Source organism: Emys orbicularis, chromosome 6, assembly GCF_028017835.1.
Source record: "Emys orbicularis isolate rEmyOrb1 chromosome 6, rEmyOrb1.hap1, whole genome shotgun sequence".
Lineage (NCBI taxonomy): Eukaryota > Metazoa > Chordata > Testudines > Emydidae > Emys > Emys orbicularis.
The window spans coordinates 8,875,607-8,888,864 of record NC_088688.1 but is presented as its reverse complement, the minus strand read 5'-3'; the positions used below and the strand labels follow the sequence as shown (position 1 = coordinate 8,888,864).

The 13,258-nt window shown below is 50.1% G+C and overlaps 2 non-coding genes across 2 annotated transcripts; both read left to right on the top strand.

Moving 5' to 3' along the window:
• Positions 1-2,936: 2,936 nt before the first annotated feature.
• TRNAL-UAA (transfer RNA leucine (anticodon UAA)) lies at positions 2,937-3,019 on the top strand. The gene has a single exon. It is a non-coding gene; the product is annotated as a tRNA-Leu (tRNA).
• Positions 3,020-6,124: 3,105 nt separating this feature from the next.
• TRNAL-UAA (transfer RNA leucine (anticodon UAA)) lies at positions 6,125-6,207 on the top strand. The gene has a single exon. It is a non-coding gene; the product is annotated as a tRNA-Leu (tRNA).
• The last annotated feature ends 7,051 nt before the right edge of the window (positions 6,208-13,258 follow it).

Sequence of the window (13,258 nt, the reverse complement as noted above, 5' to 3'; positions counted from 1 at the left end):
AGTTGCCGAGACTTGGGCCTGGTCTACATTACGAAGTTGGGTTGACATAAGCCGCCTTGCATCAACCTCATTGTGCATGTTGTTACACTTAAATTTGTCTCCAGCTGACATAAGCTCTCCATTACACCGACACAGTAACACAACTTCCCTCAGCGACATTGAGCCACGGTCTATGTATTGAGTTCAACTTGGAGCAATGTAGGTAATATGGTGTCTATATTTGCACTAACAATACAGTAGTTGTCCCTTAATGCCCAGTACGGATGGCCCTGGTCAAAATTTTAACCAAAATTGTGAACTTCACTGCCTAGGGGTCATGGACGCCACCCACCCCTTTAAAACCTGATTGTCCAGTGGGGTGAGCGCACCTAGCAACTCTACACTGCAGTGTGCAACTGCCCTGCTGACCATGCTGCATATACACACCAGATCTGCTCCGGCTTGGAGTAGATGGGAGGTATTGGATCTCCTAGGCACGTGGGGTGAAGAGGTTATGCAAGTACAGCAATAGACCAGCTGTAGAAATATGGACATCTATGAGCATATTGCACGAGGGATGCCAGAGCAGCGATACGACCAGAGACAGCGATAGGCATAAGCAGACTAAGCACTTGCTTAGGCCCCTGAGCAGCTCGGGGCCCTCTATTTGCTTTTTTATTGTAAGAGCATGACTGCTTTAGTATTGGGTGCTTGTCCGTAGGAGGGAATATTCCTGCTTAGGGCCCCCAGTGGGCTAGCACCAGCTCTGGATAAGACAGGGAACAGCAGCAGTACTGCGTAAAAGCAAGGAATTGCTGCAGGCCTACCAGAAGACCAGGGAGGTCAACAGCTGATCTGCTGCTGAGCGGCAGACCTGCCACTTTTACAACTAGCTACATGCCATAAATGGCAGAGACATCGCCACCTCTGTGGATACCTCTCAGGAGCCCAAGTCACAGGTTTCTGGTGTGAACAGTGAGGTGGAGGTAAGTGGATAAGTTCATGGAGGTTAGGTCCATGAATGACTAGGAGCCAGGATGGGCATGGATGCAAAACCATGTTCTGAAGTGTCCCTAGCTTCTGTTTGCCAGAAGGTGACAATGGATGACAGGAGATGGATCAGTTGATGATTACCTGTTCTATTCATTCCCTCTGAAGCACCTGGCATTGGCTACTGACGAAAGTCAGGATACTGGGCTAGATGGACCATTGGTGTGCCCAAGTATGGTCGTTCTTATGGTCTTATGTTGGAGGAGGATGGGGGACATGTGACCAGGAGGTCCAGGTATACCATGAGTCAGGACCTCTTTGAGTCTCAACCACAGTCAAGTCAATCCCGGTAGTGGAGAATGGGCAAGCCCACTGAAGGGAAATGAAACTCGGGTAAGTGTATGAATTCCTTTCCAATTACACTAATGGGATTGTTATCTACTTTTCATTCCCATGTAAAGTTAGGAAGAGGGGACCGTACAGAGGAGTTGGTTTATGTCCACAGGGAAGGCCCATTAATCCTCCTGAGAGATCTCAATTATCCTTTTGTAGAGGAACACTGCAATCCTCTCCAGAAAGGTCTGAGGAATGGCAGTGTTATTTCTTTCTCCACAGAAGGATACTTGTAGCTGTCCTATGACACAGGAAGAAATAAGGCTGTGAACAGTGTTTTATAAGACAAAGGTTTAAATGGCAGAGCTAAACTACAGACTATCTGCACTCTCCACACACACCCCTCTAAGTAACACCCACCCAAACCCCTGTGAGATTTGAACTCACAAGGAAAACTTTATGAAGCCAACATGCTAACCCCAGAGGTAGGATGCCTTCTCTCCCCTCCAATGTCTACCTACAGCAAGGCAAGGTGCTGCACCACCACACACAGAGCCAGGCCAGGTGCAGTGAGCCCTTCATGTTGGGGGAGTTTCTCCTGTTGGCCCTCGTGCCCTGCAGAAGTGCAAGCTGTCTACCACAAGCTTCTGGCATTGCCTTACGCATCAGATGGTGGCAGCAATTTTTTCCAGCCAGGTTGTCTCCCAAATCACATGCCACTGGGAATGCTGCTCCCCGCCAAGAGAAGCCACGGAGGAAGGCTTAATAGTCGAGCCACGGAAGACCAAGGGAGGCTTCATTGTCGGCCTCTGGAGGCTAATCTGTGGCCCTTGGGGCTGTGGGGTCCATCCTCCCAACCTCTGGGTCATAGGCAATCCCCCAAGCCCGGAACGCTGCTATGAGCAGCAGGAGCAGAAGCACTCTTCAATAGGATCAGCGGCACTCTACGTCTTTGCTTTGGATTTGAAGATTTCCCCCAAATTCTGACCGAGGGGGGCCAATTTCACCTCGCTTGGACTCCAAACCATCAGCCAGGCACTCCGCAGCTAGCCCAGCACACGCAGAGAGACAACTTCCTAAGCAAGTGTAGCATTTTCTCAACCCCGTTGAGACGCAGTTAGCTGGGTAGTTGTGCAATGCCAGAGCACTGTAGCACACCGAAGACTTTTGTGGGTGTAGCGGTTGGGCTGCTCTTGCCTGCTCACCAGAATGGCGTTGGGCTCAAGATCCAATGGGTGTGAGACTGAATCCCACTTCTGGTGGACCCCTGCTGCTGCTGCTACCCTTTGAACAATTGGTACAAACAATCTGGCTGCTGTTTCTCTTTAACAAAGCACTCTGCCCTGCTGTGCACCTCAAAACAATTAATAAATATCTAAGGAAAAGCAAGCACTTCATTGCTGGGGGGATAACAGGTGTTGCCAGAATCCACTGCATGAGTCCCAGGGAGCTTTGAACTCATGTTTACAAGAACAGTTTGCTAACCCCTGAATTATGGAGCCAGGCCACAAGATGGCTACCCTTTGCTCCCATGACTACCTAAGTGATGCTGCACCTGCCTTAGTCATGCATGTCATGCTCATTGACAACATCCCAAGAAGTCATTCTTCTGCTGGGGAAAACATATAGTACTCACCAGAATGGCCGAGTGGTTAAGGCGTTGGACTTAAGTTCCAATAGACGTGTGTCTGCGTGGGTTCAATCCCCACTTCTGGTAAAATGCTGCTCTCCTACCTGGGTGCTGTAGACAGCTGGCTTTTATTCCTTTGCCACGGCACAGCCGCTATAAGGGAAGCTCCCTCCAGCCACCCACTGCTGGACAAGGCGAATGAGTCTGTAAACCTACCCCTAGCAGCAAAGCTCCAGCGAGGTTTGAACACATGACCCCTGGTTTACCAAACCCAAAACCCAACATCAAGCAAACCACCATCACTCCTGGAAGAGCACATCTCACCCCAGAAATTGCTGATTTTACTCCTGGGGGAATTCTGAGCCGCTGTGCATGCACAGAATTTAAGCCCCCTGCAGATTTCTTTGCTTCCCTGCAGAAAAAAGGACTTTCTGATGGGGAAGCAAAGGGAAGCCAGAAGAGCGGTCATGCGACCCTCCCCAACAGTATGTTTCAGGTGGCCAGGGCAGCTGGCAGAGAGGTAAATCACTGTGGGGCAGGAGGCGGGACTGGGGAAGACCCGATTGGTGGCTGCTGCCTTGAGCTGGGCTCAGCTGCTAGTCCTGGCTGGGCTGGGGAGGACGGGACTTCCTCTACCCCTACATGGCATCCGGGGCCTGGGCAGACCCACCCCCAGATTTCTCCCCCAGCTGCAGGAAGCTCTGCAAACTCACGTCCCCCACCACCCCACCCCGCCCCTCCCCGCTTCCTGCACCCATCGCTTCTCAGCTGCAGGGGGACTGATCCCTGTACAGGGAGTTGCTCCCCCATCCAGCCCCTCATGCCCAGACCCTCCCGCCAATCCTCACCCCACCCCGCACTCCGAAGCCCCCTAATGATCCCCACTCAGGGGCGGCTGTATGTATTTTGCTGCCCCAAGCACGACAGTGAGGCAGCCTTCGGCGGCATGCCTGCGGGACTTCCGCCGGTCCCGCGCCTTCGGCGTACCCACCGCCGAATTCCTGCCAAAGCCGCGGGACCGGCGGACATCCCGCAGGCATGCCGCTGAAGGCAGCCTGACTGCCGCCCTCATGGCGACCGGCAGCCCCCCCATGGCTTGCCGCCCCAGGCACGCGCTGGTGCCTAGAGCCGTCCCTGTCCCCACTCCCACTGTACCTGGACCACCCTGATGAGCTACTGCACCCGGATCCTGACCCCACTGGCCCCAACCGGCTGCGTCTGGATTCCCACCCCATTAAGCCCCACTTCCCCAGCATCTAGACCCTCACACCCAGACCCCCCTGCTTAGCTATATCCCCCCTCACATCCAGAGCTCGCCAGCTGAGCCCCAAGCACATTCACCTGGTTCCCCCTGCAAAGTCCCATAGCCGTTGCACCCAGGATCCCCCCAACAAGCATCTGGGCATCCAGATCCCCCCCACCGCCCGCACACGGGCCCCCCACTGAGCCGCCCGCACCGAGATTGCCCCACACAGAACCCTCTCCACCCCCACGTGGGTCGCTGCACACTTGGATCCTGCCTTGCTGAGGCTGCGTCCCCACACCTGGTGCACCTGGCACAGAGGGGCAGGGCCCTGGGGTGTTTCTGCGGCAGGCCCAGTCCTTGCGCTGTAAGGGTTGGGTAGAGCCTCACCGCTGAGTCCAGGTCCGGGGTCGGGGGGAGCTGCACAGTGATTTCCCACCTCTGTGCAACCAGCGGCCTGTGCTCCCCAAAGCCTTGCTGAAGCCTCCACATTTATTTGACAGATAAACTTTGCAGAATTATGCAGAATTTTATTATATTGTGTGCAAACTTTTTTTTAATTTTTTGGCACAGAAGACAATCAGGAGTATGATTTTCCTAGGCCCCCTGCCTCAGGACCCCCACCTTCTAAGACCACTGCCATGGAGCAAGACTGGGGGCTGCACAGCCTAGGGCCGGGCCGGGTGCAGAGAGCCCTTCGTTTTTGGAGCGGAGCGTGGCCAGAAGGGAGCCATCATGCACCTGGAGTGCACACCGTGTTTGTGGGGAAGTTGGCTCTAAAGCCTTTGTAGGAGCCCTAGGTCTAGATCAGGGTTTTGTACAGAGCAGAGCAGCCGCCTCACTACCACATATGGAAAGTGGACACTTGACCCAAGACACTCTCCCTTTCCCCAACAGCGCTGCTCCAGGCAGCCTCTCAGTGCGTGGCAAAGGTGCCCTCAGCGCGGAGTTGAGGTTGGGAGAACTGTGTCCATTGCACCCAATGGGTTGACCTGGAGGCTGCAATTCTTTCCAGCCAGGCTGTACCCCACCAAGAGAAACCATGGTGGAAGGCTTAATATTCGAGTTGCGGGAGATCAAGTGAGGCTCCATAGTGAGCCTAAGGAAGCTAATTTGTTGCCTTGGGGATGGGGTCCCGGAACTCCATCCTCCTGACCACTGGGTCATAGGCAGTCCCCCAACTCCGGAACGCTGTTCTGAGCAGCAGGAGCACTCCCCAACTGGACCAGCGGCACTCTACGTCTTTGCTTTGGATTTGGAGATTTTTCCCAAATTCTGACCGAGGGGGTCCAGTTTCACCTCCCCTGGACTACAAGCCGCTGGCCGGGCACAGCTAGCCAAGCATACGCAGAGAGACAGCTTCCTAAGCAAGCGTAGTATTTTCAGAACCCCGTTGAGATGCAGAGAGCTGGGTAGTTATCCAAAGCCATAGCACCATAGCACATCCAAGACTTTTGTGGGTGTAGCAGTTTCCCTGCTCTTGCCTGCTCACCAGAATGGCTGAGCGGTTAAGGTGTTGGGCTCAAGTTCCAATGAATGTGAGCCTGCGTGGGTATGAATCCCACTTCTGGTAGGCTGCTGTTGCTACCCTTTGAACAACTGGTACAAAATTTCCTGCTGCTGCTTCTCTTTAACAAAGCCCTCTGGTGCCCTCCCCTGCTGTGCCCCTCCCAAAATTAATAAATACCAAGTGAAGGGGAAGCACCTCACTGCTGTGGGACAACAGATCCTGCCAGAAACTACTGTCCAGGCCTCAGTGAGCTTTGAACTCATAAACACTGCTTTACAAGACCAGACTCTAACTCCTGAGCTATGGAGCCAGGTGAAAAAAGGACCTGCCCCCTGCCTACATATGGGATACTGCGCTTGCCATAGTCATGTGCTCAAGGCAGTGGGCTCATTGATGACATCCCAAGAAGTCCTTCTGCTGGGGCAGGCTTGTAGCACTCACCAGAATGGCCGAGAGGTTAAGGCGTTAGACTTAAGTTCCAATGGACATGTGTCTGCGTGGGTTCGATCCCCACTTCTGGTAAGGTGCTGCTCTCCTACCTAGGAGCTCCAGACAGCTAGCTTTTATTCCATTGCCCCGTCACAGCCTTTATAAAGGAAGCTCCCTCCAGCCACCCACCGCTGGACAAGGCAAATGAGTCTGCAAACCTCTTCCTGCAGCAAGGCTCCAGTTTGATTTGAACTCATGACTACTGGTTTACAAGACCAATGCTCTGAGCCACGGAGTGGGCCCAAGACAAGTCCACCCACCTTTGTGAAACTGCACCTGCCGGGATCGCCTGGGGATGGATGCCAGCTCAAACAGAACTGGATCCTTGGAGACGTCCCTAGGTGTTCCTGTTTCCTCGTGAAAGCCATTGGGGAGCCCCGGGCTGTCCGAGTAGTGAAGGTGTTGGGCTTGCGGTCCAGTAGGCACTTATCTGTGTGGCTCAGAATCTCATTGAGGCCAGTGTGCTGCTCTGCGAGCTCTAGGTCCGTCCCCTTTCTCCTTTTGGTTCTCACATTTCACAGAAGTGCAAGCTCTCTGCCACAAGCCTATGGCATTGCCTTACGCACCAGATGGTGGCTGCAGAGTCTGGGGCGATGTGGAATCGCTCAGAGTAAGAGGGACGGATCATGTTTGAGGGTGTTCTCCTGGAGTGGAGAAGCTACTCCTCGCTGCTGGCCAGGATGGCTGAGCGGTTAATGTCTTGACCTCCACAGCCTAGAGGCCTTGCCGTCTAGCTATTTGAACCCTGCTTCTCGCTGGCCTTTGCTGCTTCCCGTTGACCACTTGGTAGAAACCTTCAAGCAACTGCTGCTGCTACTTCCCTTTAACCTGCATGCCTCTCACTTCTCAGTGTTATATTCATGGATGTGCACGAAGAACTACAGAATTCCTAATAGGACCACAAAATTCAGGGCCAGGTAGTGTACATTGTATTATAATGTATTACTGTGGTTTGCTCTTGAACTGATTTTTTTTTCAAAGCCTCTCTGATCTGTATTGCTCTTCTGATAGACCTGGTGCCTTGATGTTCAAACTCTGCAGGCATCCGTCCACCTCTGCCTCCACCCTTGCAGAAACTTCCCCTCTTTGCGTTAGAGATATTATGAAGGACATAGGAGGCAGCTCGAAGCATTGGGATATTTTTCTCACTGAAGTCCAATTGTGTGAGTAAACAAAATGAGCATCTCTTCAATCTACCAAAAGCCCATTCAACTGTCCTTCTGCAGCTGGTCAGCCTGTAACTGAATCTTTCCTTGTTGCTATTGAGGTGGCTGGTGTATGGTTTCATGAGGCAGGAGAGTGATGGGCGGGCTGGGTACCCAAGGATCACTATTGGCATTTCAACATTGCCAATGGCAATCCACCGATTGGGAAACGAATTCCTTGCTCGTAGCTTTCTGAACAGTACTGTGTTCTTAAAGATGCGAGCATCATTCACCTTTCCTGACTGGCCAACATTGTTGGTGAACCATCCCCGGTGATCCACCAGCACTTGTATAACCATAGAAACATAGACCTTTATTTTGATGTACTCTGTGGTGAGATGGTCTGGTGCCAATATAGGGATATAAGTGACGTCTAAAACTCCACCCCAATTTGAGAACCCCATTGAAGCAAATCCACCCATGATGCTAGGCATATTGCCGAGCATCACAATCCTGCATAGCAGGAGATGATTATTTGCCCTGCACATTTGCATAACAATTGCCCCCACAATGGATTTTCCAACTCAAAAAAAAAAAAAAAAAAAAGGATTTCCCACTGACCAGGTGCAATCCTGCATTGCAAGTTTCCCCAGTGCAATCACCACTCACTTCTCTACTGTCAGTATAGCTCCCATTCTGGTGTCCCTGCACTAAACGTCTGAGGAGAGTTGACACACATATCCAGGAGTGTGACCTTATGCATCTGAAAATTCTGCAGGTACTGCTAGTCATCCCAAGCCTGCATTACGATATGATCCCACCAATCCGTGCTAACTTCTTGGCCCAGAAGCGATGTTGCACCATTTGCAAATGCTTCATTAACACCACCAACAATCTTGAATTGGTTCTTGCTATATCCCATAGCAGTCTGACCTCCAGGAAATCATCATGTTCCCTGAAGCACCTCTTGAGGCTCTGCAAATACCGCAGGACCATGTGTCCTGTGCTTTCAAGGCTATGACAGTAGTGCGGAGCTGTGCAGACTCCACGCTGCTGTCAGAGATGGCGGACAGTGATAAGTCCCATGTGGGTTTGTGGGATTTTTAAAATAGGTGTGAAAATTATGGGATAGAGATGAAAGAACAGGTTAAGGACTATTTTGTAAAGCTGGACATGCAAATTTTGAAGATCTTGGAGGAGAGGAAGTTGCTCAGGAACAGTCAACATGGATTCACCAAGGGCAAGTCATGCCTGACCAACCTGAGTGCCTTCTATGATGAGATAACTGGCTCTGTGGATATGGGGAAAGCAGTGGATGTGATAAACCTTGACTTTAGCAAAGCTTTTGATACGGTCTCCCACAGTATTTTTGCTAGCAAGTTAAAAAAGTATGGATTGGATGAATGGACTATAGAGTGGATAGAAAGCTAGATAGATTGTCGGGCTCAATGGGTAGTGATCAATGGTTCAATTTCTAGTTGGCAGCCGGTATCAAGTGGAGTGCCCCAGGGGTCGGTCCTGGAGCCGGTTTTGTTCAACATCTTTATTAATGATCTGGATGATGGGATAAATTGCACCCTCAGCAAGTTCACGGATGACACTAAGCTGTGGGGAGAGGTAGATATACGGGAGGGTAGGGATAGGATCAAGAGTGACCTAGACAAAGTGGAGGATTGGGCCAAAAGGAATCTGATGAGGTTCAACAAGGACAAGTGCAGAGTTCTGCACTTAGGACAGAAGAATTCCATGCACTGCTACAGGCTGGGGACTGACTGGCTAAGCAGCAGTTCTGTGGAAAACAACCTGGGGATTACAGTGGATGAGAAGCTGGATATGAGTCAACAGTTTGCCCTTGTTTCCAAGAAGGCTAATGGCATATTGGGCTGCATTAGTAGGAGCATTGCCAGTAGATCAAGGGAAGTGATTATTCCCCTCTATTCGGCACTAGTGAGGCCACATCTGGAGTACTGCATCCAGTTTTGGGCCCTCCACTACAGAAAGGATGTGGAGAAATTGGAGAGAGTCCAGCAAAGGGCAACGGAAATGATCAGGGGGCTGGGGCACATGACTTATGAGGAGAGGTTGAGGGAACTGGGTTTATTTAGTCTGCAGAAGAGAAGAGTGAGGGGGGATTTGAGAGCAGCCTTCAACTACCTGAAGGGGGGTTCCAAAGAGGATGGAGCTCAGCTGTTCTCAGTGGTAGCAGATGACAGAACAAGGAGTAATGGTGTCAAGTTACAGTGGGGGGGGGGATTAGGTTGGATATTAGGAAACACTATTTCACTAGGAGGGTGGTGAAGCACTGGAATGGGTTACCTAGGGAGGTGGTGGAATCTTCATCTTTAAGGTCAGGCTTGACAAAGCCCTGGCTGGGATGATTTAGTTGGGGGTCCTGCTTTGATCAGTTGTTGGACTAGATGACCTCCTGAAGTCTCTTCCAACCCCAATTTTCTGTGGGTTTATGATTATGGGTGTGGAGAAAGTTGCACGGTGGGAACTTGACCCTGCAATTCCAATCGCCGCTGCATGACTTGTTTTTGCCCCACCATGATTGACAAAGCTTCCCAAAGGACAGTGCACTTGATGGTGGAGAGTTGCACCCTGGGATACCTATACATAGTGCACCGCAGTGTGCATTGACATAAGCACTCCTGTGGAGTAGACACAGAGTGGATGCAAGAAGCCAAGTATGCACACGCACAAGAAATATACTAACTGTGGCTGCTGCAGCCACCAGTTGCGGGGTTTGCAGGGGAAGTTTTTGCTTATTAGTATGTGTCATGCAGGTTCCGGGGCGACTGAGGATGCAGTATGTATTACTCAGCTTCCTGGATTCATCAGTAATCTCCAGTTATCTCCTCAACTGCCCCGGAACCTGCACAACACATATCAAAAGCTCAGGTTCTTGGGGAAGAGACAAACTTTTCCCACGGGGCAGCTTGGGGTCTCAGGAAGGGAGGTGTGGCGCAGATGGGAGGGGCTCCGGGGTTCCTCTGGCTGCAGGGGATGGGGCTTCTTGTGGGGGGAGGGCTTGGGGGGGCACTTCGGGTAGAAGGGGAGGAACTGGTGGGCTAGCCTCCCCAAAGGGGGGCTCCGCCCATGGTGGCAGCTTTATGCCAACAACTTGCACCAGCAAAAATGTTTAGTGTAGATAGGCCCTCAGAAATACCCCTGCTCTCAGGGGCAGTAATTTACTGCTGGCCTATGCCAGGAGTAAATTACTACAGCCCCATTGTGTGGTGGCTCATCTACTCTGGCCAGCTGGTTAAGAGATGGAGACAAAGCTACCCATTTCCCTACCAACTCACCTGCTCTAGGAAGGAAGCAAGAGATGTGGATCTCATTCACTCCTGCACACGTGGATCTAAGGGTCGGGTGGCTCATGTAACAGTGTTTTCTTACTCCCTTGTGCTGGTGTGTCATGTGGGTCTCAATCTAGCCCTTAGGGCCAGAATGTGATCTTGGTTATACTGGTGCCAGCTGGCTTGAGTGGAGGTAATCCAGATTAACACTGGTGGAACTGAGATCGGAATCTGGCTCTATGACTCTAAAGCCATGCAGAGCGTTTAATATCTTACTTCTCAAGCAGTCCAATCATTTGATTGCAGTGGCACTATTGAGCAGTAATGCATTGTACAATGTGAATTAGGTGTTGCAATGGGGGAACTTGCTAGCAGAACTTGCTGGTGGGTCAAACACTGGTAGGACTATCCTCCTGGTACCTTAAAAGAGAGCAACAAGGCCAGAAACCCAAAGCCCCCCTCCAGCCTTCTTGTGGTTTAAGTGGGTACCCTCAATGGGTAACAAATAGAAAGGGGGTACTAAGATTTGAAGTGCCTGGTATTCCAGATACTTAAGCCAAGAAAGCAGCAAATTGAACAAGAACTGCTCATAACCTTGGCCCTATCCAACCTTGGTGTTGGAAAACAGAGATGAATGTGAGTTAGGGTGTCAGAATCTTGACTGGTAACAGTGACAATAAAAAGATCCCAACCCGACTAGACTCTCCTGTACCTCCTCTGTTCTACGGAATAAATTAACGCCTGTGTGTTTCATGACAGTGCTATTCTCATGGCCATCCTCCTCCCCCCACAAAAAAATAATAATTTAGTTATCACATTACATTGTCTTGGATGTGGCTTCCACGAGAAGAAATTCAGGCCTGGTGCAAAGAGATGCAACTCCCATTGACTTCAGAGAGAACAGAAGCCAGGCAACTGTTGGGATGAGCACCACACGGCTGCATAGTATCAGCCGTGGCAGGGCCTCTGCAGGAGACAATGCTGCCTCAGGCAATTAGTCAACAGGATTCACATTAGCCCGAGGCAGCATTAACTCCTGTTGGGATATCTGTCCAAATATCCTCAGGATCAAGCAGGGATGACGACATGGATACAGGCTGCTCCCGCCTCCAACTTTAAATGTCCAGATGATACTTTGTACAGCCCCAGCTCTGTGCACGGCTGAGAGCAAGTCTAACATGTGCCACTTCAAAAAAACACTTCCTTTCCCTGGCCCCTGCACTGGGGGCTGCAGGGATGGTGCCATGAGGAGCCAACTCAACCAGCTGTATGCTTGTTGGAGACGTCCCAATGCTGGAGGAATTCCCAGAAGGGGACTTGCTGCCAGTCTCTACTCCCATTCCACTGCTGGAACAGCACAAAAGGAGCAGAGCAAGGCAGAGAATTTACCACATGGTTTCTGGGCCTGATTCTCCACTCATCTACACCAGTGTAAAACAGGAGAAACTCTACTGAAATCAATGGAGTCACACTGGTTTTACACCAGTGTGAGATGTTAATCAGGATAGCAAGAGAGGGCCTTATTATCCTTTCATTCACACTCCATTGTGGACATCAATGGATTTACTCCTGATTTACAGTAGTGCAAGCAAGAGGAGACTCACACTCTATAGCGATGCACATATATAATATTAGTATTTTGAGTGTATCCGTCCCTTTCGATTTGCATGTGAAACTGAAATAATTGTATGCGAATCTGAGTTGAGCTTTAATTGTTTTTTTAAACAATATACCCTTATCTTTCTGGAAGCAGTTCAGGCCATCAAAGAGTTGTCACTGATGAACTAGCTAATTGGTTTCCAATACTTAACCTTGTATTTCACTTCATTACTGGTCTCTGGTCCCTCTAGTTTTACATTAGTATCAGAACGTTCATTTAGAATCCAGTCAATCTTCCCTGTGCCAGCTCTGTACCTTCAATTTTTCATTCAGTGAGGACACAATGGGAATAATGTTTGCATCTGTCAAGGAGACACATGAAAACTTTTGAGTTGCATTGTCTAGTGCAAAAATGTTCCCGGAAGATGGGACTCAAGAAAGAAAAGAATAGAATGAAGACACTAAGGACTGTTTGTTATGGTGAATAAGTCATCGGCAGCCAGGAGGTCTATAAAAATAGAGAGCTGAAATCCTTAGATTAATATTTTGTTGAAAAATGACTGTCAAATAATTGCTTGTATGAGGTTTATTTCTTTTCACTCTCCCTTGTTTGCAATATCATCTTAGAAGCTAGAAAATGTGTCTTTAGGGCATTGGTCCAGTGTTTAAATGGTATTATAACCAGATTGAGGCCCAGCTGATGTAAATCAATTACTTAAATGAGGCCACACCAATTTACATCAGCTAGGGATCTGGTTCCCTGTGAGTGTGCATCAGAATCTGTATCTTAGTTCTGAGCTTGATTCCTGATCTCTCCTTTCAGTAGGAACATCAGCTCTTGTCCCTTTCTCCACTGTATGAGGGGGATGCAGAGGGGTGAAGAGGGAACGAATGCCATTTCACACTGGAGCAATCTTCCACTACCTGGTTTGGGTACCTTTAAGGCCCAAAGACAAATTCAGACTAGAAATAAAGTATGCATTTTTAACAGTGAGGTAATTAACCATTGAAACATTTTACAGAGGGTTGTGCTGGAAA